General features: G+C 31.3%; 1 long non-coding RNA gene across 1 annotated transcript; it reads right to left on the bottom strand.

The window, feature by feature from the left end:
- Positions 1–1,170: 1,170 nt before the first annotated feature.
- LOC128207477 (uncharacterized) lies at positions 1,171–7,276 on the bottom strand. The gene is made up of 6 exons (XR_008256712.1): positions 7,092–7,276; positions 5,489–5,630; positions 5,059–5,099; positions 3,420–3,456; positions 2,930–2,999; positions 1,171–2,820 (listed from the first exon to the last, which is right to left on the bottom strand). It is a non-coding gene; the product is annotated as an uncharacterized LOC128207477 (long non-coding RNA).
- Between the last annotated feature and the right edge of the window lie 741 nt (positions 7,277–8,017).

Raw genomic sequence — 8,017 nt, 5'->3', positions numbered from 1 at the left:
GGTTTTATTATAGAAATTAACAAACATCTTGTCTCTTGTCTTTGAGTTTTTTGTTTACTTTTCAAACAATAATAATAACCTTATTATTACAATGCTTTAGAAGAAAAATAAAAAAGGAATGTATGGAAAACAAGATATATATCGCCCATTATTATGAACTGACCATGATGCTTCACAATTTAGATTTAACAATGGTGACCTTGCATGCAAAGTGGATTAAAATATATTTTTTTATATTATATAACTATTTTAAAACATATAACAGTTACTCTTATTTGTTGGTTATTAATTTCCAATCGGTTAAATTGATACATAATTTAGGTATGCATATCATATTTATATATTAGTGAGACAATGAGAGTATCTACACTAAAAGTAACACCCCTAAATATCCCTTAACAGACACACAGGGAATTAGACCCTTGTTGTCACTTACTCAAATAAATAATGTTTTTAAATCATCAGTTCTTAAAAATTATTAATTCGTCAACAATTCATGAACTCGGTAATAAATTACTATGTACAAATATACATTTTTATAAACAGGGATATTTTGCTGGTTTAGTTTTTCAATCGGTCAGTATCCAATGATTTAAAAATGGGATCACATTCACGACCTAAACGCTGTTTCTTTCTGTTTTAACAGGAATATGAACCACCACGAACGGTCTGTTATAACAGAACAAAATAGCCTTCGCACTTCTACCCTCAGACTGTCATTTTTCTAACATATTGGCCACTTTTCGTTCTTTCAACCTTACAAAAGCAGCACATGGATAAGCTGTATTTCTTTTTTGTATGGGGTACTTATTCATTTTACATTTAAGTATTTATCAAGGAAGTACCTCTCAAACAATACCAAACATCTATGGAGTTACCAGGCATCAAACATTAACATTGTAGTTAATGCAGCTACCATAGAAGCTTATGTGTAGGTCATATTCCTTAAAAAACGTTGTTCAAAATCAATAAAACCTTTAAAAGCAAAGAACTATGTGCCAGCAATCGCTGAATTATTCGGCTTTATAATCTTTTCTTTATAATGAGTTTTCTTAATAATATTGACGAAATATTTTTCTGAAAATTGTTCTTTGTTACACTTTAATTTTTTTTTTAAAGGTTTTGAACTTAGAAAAAAAACATAGAACACAAAAACAGACAAACAAACGCAAACCAAAAACAAAATGTATCAACACTTAACTCCACAAACAATACAGTACATATATATATACAAATCTAGGTGTGTTTATGAAGGATTATTAGGTATCGCCTTGGAAGTAAAAAGTGTTAATTAACAGGGGGTTTAAACCAATTTGTTAGCACAACCTTACTCTCAATCCCGAATAAAGTGAAAAGGTAAATGTTAAATCATATCAAAGTATTCATTAATTTGAGGAAACTTAATTATAAAACAAATAATAATAAAATAATAGGTAAACACCAAGTACTTAAAAGATTAAGCACCCAAACTAATTACTTGATCCTAACTCAATCTGCAGGAATACAATACAGAGTACCTAATGCAAAAACATTCTTAAAGATATGATGCAATTATTGTTTGAAACTATAAACATCACACACAATCTGCCTTAGCAAACAAAAGGTTTAATCTTGTGCGATCAAAGAGTTTCATAATGAATAGCATCATTGTACTAAAACCGGGAACAAACAAAGTAAACATTAAATTAATAAAACTAAAATCAAAACACGTATTTGCTAAAATCTTCTACCAAGTGATTACCAGAAAGAGACGTCACACGCTGGAACATTCCTAGCAAACCAAAAGCGGTTTTAATGATAACACGAATCTGCATAATTTTAATAAAATCAAAGCACTGTCAGCTCAGTAATGTAAGGACGACATATAGAACTTCTTATTTTGTTATGACGAATTCATCTCCCAAAAAGAAGGCAAGTACTCTTCAACATACTTCTGTAATATCCACGGTTTAAATAAGACCCAAGAAATGCATTGTGTCTATCTGTCTAACTGTCTGCTAAAAACTTTTAATTTCACCATTTTTTTTCAAACATCACCATAAAAATCGGGATGAGCAATACCAAGACGTTAGGCCATGCACGGTTTTTCAAAATACTTAAATAACAAATCAGTGCTGGAATGAAATGAATTAAGTGTTTTTTCTGATCATAGTTTAATAGATCAGAACAAATTGTCAAAAGATTTGTTTTTCAGTTCTGTGTCGTTGTGGTTTTGACATTTTCGTTCAACAATCGGACATTCTTAACGCCTCTGTTGAATTTTCTTCAATTTATTGTTGTTGAATACAATGAGTTGTCCAATGGCATCCATCCAGTTGGCCGAAATGTCGTTGAAGTATGCGTTCATCATGGTTTTGAAATTTGAAATGTCACATTTATACATTAAGTACGTCACTAGTTTGTAATATGACAATTATGTTTGACGACGATTTTCGAATAAAATAAGCCCACATTATTTATTTTCCTGACCGTTCCAAGGCGTTGATCCCAATTTGTTTGGCCACCATAACTCAAATACCTGTATAATATGAAAATGTTGTCTTGTAATGTGTTCGCTCGCTGAGTTTCTGCCTTGATTAATAGTTATTTTTATTCAGGCTAGGTTGACTGTCTGTTTTAGTTCCCCTTGTTGTCATTTTTGTAATGTTATTGCATGCCAACGTTAACCGCAGTGACACAATGTCTTCCACCGTCAATGAAAAATATCTGACCGGTGGTAAAGCTTGCAGCTTTGGACGCAAGGAAAGCTACTGCGCGTGCGCAATCAACCGGAAGTCCAATTCGTCCAAGTGGATGCACGGTTGCTTCAGCATCCATTAACTAGAAAAAACAACATAATTAATATAAATGAAAATACAACCATACAAAATCAAGTTCCACACAAAACAGTTATATCAAAAGAAAGGCTGAGAACAATGTTCCGGTCTACCTTTGTATAGTCGTCAGAATCCTTAGGACCAATGTTTGATCTGAAAATGGTGGTAGCAACCAGTCCCGGACTTCAAAGAAAAAAGTCACTGATATTATATTTTTGTTTCACATTTGTTAAAAGGCAAATACACAGTATACAATCATATTGTTAAATGAAATCGCCACCAAACCTCATATCTAAATTTCAATTAAAAGGACAGTCATGTTGTTTCAACTTGATATCATGTAGCTTCGTCCTCGACTATAAGGCCGTTTTAGGAATAATAAATTAAGGAAATGTTGTAACTAAAAACATAAAAGAGGGAATGTTGTGACTGTACATGGTTTGAAAAGTAAAATAGAAGTACAATTAATATTATAATGTTGACAGTTTCTCTGAAGCTACATGCAACGCAGTTTTAAATATAAATTCGAGAACTATATCAGTAAATGATACTGTTTGATAAATTGATAAATTGAGGGAAGTAATTTAAAACATAACTACTTACTTGATAGAGTTAACTCTTACTCCATGCGGTGCCAATTCTGAAGATAAAAAGATATATAATTAACATGCCTTTATCACAAAAAAAAATCACGTAAACAAACGTATTTATACAAAGCAGTTGCATAATCAGTATTAATTCTGGATTAACTTGCATTAAGATGATACAATCTTACAATGATAACACGATAACATGTTTCATGCTTAACAATATATCGATAAAATGTTTAGTGTTCATATAAATAACGTCGATCCAAATATTGAGCTTACTTAGTAATTGTTACAATATTGGGAACAAAAATGATCATTTTCAGAAGAAACCCTATGATTTATGTATCTGGCGAAATTAAAGTCATATGTTTTGTGTGAATAGTTCATTTGTGTGATAATTTTGTAGTGCCTTTAAATGCTAGGGTGTTTTTTTATGTTGTTTTGATTTAAAATGACATAGCATCAACCTTACATTATTGGAGTTAATTCCATTTGCATTCATGGTTTCTGTTTTTCTCCATGAGTCTTGTTTTTGAAATGCACCCATGATAGTTTAACATTGTATGGAATCTTGTCTATAGTATTAAGTTTAATAATCCATTCAGTATGCAATAATGATTTTTATATACAACAATCATTTTCGGCATGATTCGGCGCTTTAGCCTACGGCTGAGGTGAGCTAAAATAAACTCGTTTCTAAGATTATTTTATGGCTTATTTAATTCAACAGAAGGAAATTCATTCTTTAATCTCAACTAACCAAGTTTTCTGAGTACCGGTTGTTTTTTTCACTTTTTTACCTTAAATGATGAAATTACTGGCTTTGCTCATGCAATAAACGCCAAATTGAGGAATCTAACAAATAAAAATATCTTTAAAGTTGTATTTTAAATAAATATTTTACATCTGTTTGTATGTTCTGATTTCTACTTGGAAGATAATTTACATGCCTTGAAGACGTTTACATGCTTGTCAAATTCTTTATATCCTCGCAGTGAGAGTTAACTCTGACTCGCTTGTATAGTGTATGTTGTATTTAATGATAACTAAAATTCCAAGTTAAGCAGTTATTTAGTATATGATGGCAATTTATTTATGTAAACACTTACACAAAAAACATTGATTAACATAGGAAAGGTGTTGGCACTGTAACTGTTACATCTTTCGTGTCGATTAGAATGAATTCACGCCTATTGAAAGATAGCCGACCAGAAAATATGGATGCCTTATGGCCTTTATCATTTTGGTTTCATATGGTTTTAGAATTTGCATGCAGCAAAAAGGTTTGTAATAATAAGACTTAAAAACCAATAAATACTAAAAGATGACCGTTTAAAATATTGCAAATAGGTACTTTCACGTTCGCTTTCTGTTGGAATACAATATACAATAATTTATATCAAATGATGTTTTGGCTATTTAATTTGCATACTGGTAACCAGAAAGCAATACTTTATAGAATGTTACTAAAATTTCATGGGTTACCAGGCATCGAAAATTAATATAGGTGACTATATATTGGAGGATCCTTTTTTGATACTTGCAAGAACTCAAATCACAGAAATATGCCTTATTAATACAAAAATATGACGGTAAGATCAATTCACTTTACGACTAAAAGCATCAGTTAAAGCGTGTTCATAACAACTTACTGCCCGTTGCCCACCAATGCTCGAGTTGTTAATGATACTTCCTGGAACGAGGAAGACATGAAAATATCTCTTCTTTTGAGCATGATTAAAGTGACACTCTTTTCAAAATCAACAAATACACATGTAAAACAAGCACATTTTAAGTGATACACCCTCAACGACTTACTAAATAATGAATTTATGGAAAATATTAATAACTATTAACAATATTATTACCGTGTTTTTAATAGCTGAAGACACAAATATATTAAATTATTGGTGAATGCCAAACTATTTATTGCGATCTACTATCGTCTCATCAGATAGCTTTCGACATTTCCTCAACCTTTATGGTATATTAAAACAATTGTATGAAATGGTAAATTCTTATTGGGAGTAAAAGTGCATTTTTAAATAAATACGAACACAATAACATCTACAAATGTTATACCTTTGGCCTTGATAATGAAAGGAATTGCCAGCTGCGTCAGGAAAACGTGGCTCTTTATATTGGTGTCGAAAATCTCGTCATAGTCTTCAGGTGTCACATTTGCAAGACTGTCTATTACATTACATACTCCGGCGTTGTTAACCTGTTTAAGGTTAATACTTAGACAGTGAGATATTAACCATAATACATTTTCATTTTACGTACATCCTTGATTGTAGTAATACAATCTTATTTGGGTATTGGATAAAGGCGACCTAGAAATTACCCACAATTGACATTCCAACAAGTACCTTATCCAGTTGTTTAACAAATGAAAACACATACTGCATTATATAAGAGTGGCAAATATGGTCTATACAACTTAATATAAGAATCTTGACTGACTGTCGGTTTATAGTAGAAACGTGTACACCCATTGCCATAAACAAACATGGTTAAACCTACGATTATGAAATTTGCAAAGAGATAGTTTTTACGAATATATTTTCGATTGATTTTGACGGAGGCTGATAGAATAACGTTCAATTTTGTATGCCGGAACGAAACAAGTACTGCTGTCCATGTTCAGAGGTCATAAGAAGGTAAACATGGTCGGGATCGAACTCACAACCTTTTGGGTAAGAGATGGACACATGTATAACGATACACTCTCACCCTCGCTTAGATACAATCAGAATGTAATAACTGATTATTATGATTTGTATGCGATTTAAGGTAAATGATAAACTGTCACAAGTACGCTGCATAATAAAGCTGATAGATCTCATTTAAAACAGTCCAAATCCTGTCACATTAGGAAATATCTGTTCTATTTTTAGGTAGCCAATAAATGATATAGACATACAACTACTATTATTTTCTCTTGATAATTCTTTGTTCTTCAGAATACAAATTCGTGTGGATTCCTACCAAACATTTATCCCCTCAAATTTGTCGACCGTCTTCTCAACAAGTGTTTTCCTGTTATCAGCACTCTTTATATCGCCAGCAAATGTGAGAACCTTGTACAACAAATTGATTCATTTATCCCATCAAAACATTCAAACAATCAAAAGCTATTTAAGTGTTTAGAAACTGCTTATCACTTTCTTTGCAGCTGATCATTGACATTTAAATGCTAAAACGTATTATTATAACTACAAGTACGTGAATGGCTATCCTTTAATGTACGATCACAGTCACAAGTAACACATTTGATACCAAACCTTATTTTGACTGTCAAAATCCTGTTTTATTCTGACATCATATATACGAGGCTATTTTAAAAATCTGTTTAAAGTCTAAGAACCAATTATTGAAGAAATGTTTAGAAATGCAAAAAAAATGTGCCCACTTACATCCTTTTCTTCAACACCGGCCTATACGCAAAGGGCGGCAACTCTCTCTAAGTTGGCCTCGTTATAAGGTGCGGTTTTCTTGTGGCGTTTTGTGTTTCTCGATTATTGTTTCCCTTATCTTAATCGTTTGAAGATATACAATATTATTATCAGTTTTACAATATCCGCAACGTACTTAAGTTAAATGAAATAAGGATATTTGTTTTACTCTTGAAAACAATTTACATCAAACTCATTCTATTGGAACGATTATAAAATTTCCATACCTGTGATAAGACACACGTATCCTTTTAAACTTTCCATTGTAGTTATTTAAGTACTTCAATTTAAAACACTGTTGTCGGAAAGGTTTATGTCAAACATATATTTGACACCTATTATTTTTACAGCACAAATACTATACGTAACGTAATTCAAATGTAGGTCGTTTTATGTAAGATGTAAAAGTGAAATCGAATGACAAACAGTGCAGTCATGCATATCCTGTACGATCATACCACTAGCTATTAGTCACATTTTACATAATAGCTCACAATTTATCTTACGTGCAACCGTGTCTTTATTTCAAAAGAAAGTCGTTTTAAGTATGGTGTGAAATTAAAACAGAATGACGAACAGTGAAATCAAATATGTATGTTCAACTATGAGATGATATATATATATCGTTTATAATTTCCTAAGTCACAATTTTGAATACAAAACTTGGTATAAGGTTACTTGATACTCAGATATTTTGTTAACGAAGATTTGTTGGATTATTATTAATTATTTAATTATCATTATTATATTTATTTATGTCACATTATGATTTTCATTGATGGATTAGAATGAATAAGAGAATTATAAAGCAAACTAGTTATTTATGTTTATGTTTGTAATAAAAGTACCGACTGCATGACTTGAAATATTCAAATTAAGAACGATATATTTGATTATTATACACTATAATATCATTGCAATAGAATAATAAAATCGAGAACAAAACTGCCCAATTATGATTGCTGGAGACCTAAATGTACGTGTATGTTCATTGCGTAATAAAATTGGTTACGGGTACTGATTATGTATGCTCGCAAGAATAAAATATTTGCCAGATGACTACGTTACAGATCAGGTTATACTGAGGCTAAACATATACAAAGAACATATATGGTCTTTTACTAATAAATAGTCTGATTCAGACAGGCTTGAA

Source organism: Mya arenaria, chromosome 11 (genome assembly GCF_026914265.1).
Source record: "Mya arenaria isolate MELC-2E11 chromosome 11, ASM2691426v1".
In the NCBI taxonomy this organism is placed as follows: Eukaryota; Metazoa; Mollusca; class Bivalvia; order Myida; family Myidae; genus Mya; species Mya arenaria.
The sequence above is the reverse complement of the archived record's forward strand: the minus strand, read 5'-3'. Positions and strand labels throughout refer to the sequence as shown.